At 52.5% G+C, this 703-nt stretch overlaps 1 long non-coding RNA gene across 1 annotated transcript; it reads right to left on the bottom strand.

The window, feature by feature from the left end:
- Nucleotides 1-6: 6 nt before the first annotated feature.
- On the bottom strand, nucleotides 7-703 carry LOC147819860 (uncharacterized). The gene is made up of 3 exons (XR_015436149.1): nucleotides 593-703; nucleotides 269-508; nucleotides 7-162 (listed from the first exon to the last, which is right to left on the bottom strand). It is a non-coding gene; the product is annotated as an uncharacterized LOC147819860 (long non-coding RNA).

The following is a 703-nucleotide window of genomic DNA, read 5'->3' as shown; positions in this document are numbered from 1 at the left end:
GTGGAGGAACAGAGGAGGGGAGTGGTGCTGGAGCGAGGGGAGGACCAACAGCACTGGATGAGGGGCCATGCTGCTCCTCCGGGACATTGAAGTTAAAGGTCTGTCCTTGTCCCACCTGGACCAAGGACAGACCCTTTGCTGAAGGGAGAGTCTGACCAGCACCTGGAACACACAGACAAACAGACTGTTTTAGGATTTTCATCTTTCATTAAAAGATAAATCACAGAACAGATTACAACACACCAACAGCTTTATGACAAACTCTCACCACTGAGTCCTCGATTCAATTTAAAGAGCTGGATGTTGGTCTGAGCCATCAACCTGGGGCCGGCCAGCACTGCCTCTCTGATGCCACATGATCCTTGAGAATGAATGACATGCGAGTCCTCGCGGTCCCTCTGGACCACGTGGCCACCGGGTGAAGACGCAGAGCTGGTTGCAAACGGCCTCCACCAGGCGGCTAACACTGGCCCAGTTTGCAGGGCCCGAGTTCAGTCCAAGAAGACAGCTGAAAGATAATAAGAGAGCAGTGTGTGTGAATATAGATCTGATATTCATTAGAGGAAACAGTGATATCTGAAGTGAATCTCACCTCTGGAGACTCTCCTTCCCAGGACAGGAGGTGTTCTTCCCCGTCGCTGCCTTGAACGGTCACCTGGGCTGCCTCTCCTGGTCTCTGGGAGGGAAGACAACTCGCTCTTCC

Source organism: Seriola lalandi, unplaced genomic scaffold (assembly GCF_002814215.2).
Source record: "Seriola lalandi dorsalis isolate HSWRI2012SDOR001 ecotype SW California unplaced genomic scaffold, Sedor1 jcf7180002035396, whole genome shotgun sequence".
Taxonomy (NCBI): domain Eukaryota; kingdom Metazoa; phylum Chordata; class Actinopteri; order Carangiformes; family Carangidae; genus Seriola; species Seriola lalandi.
The sequence above is the reverse complement of the archived record's forward strand: the minus strand, read 5'-3'. Positions and strand labels throughout refer to the sequence as shown.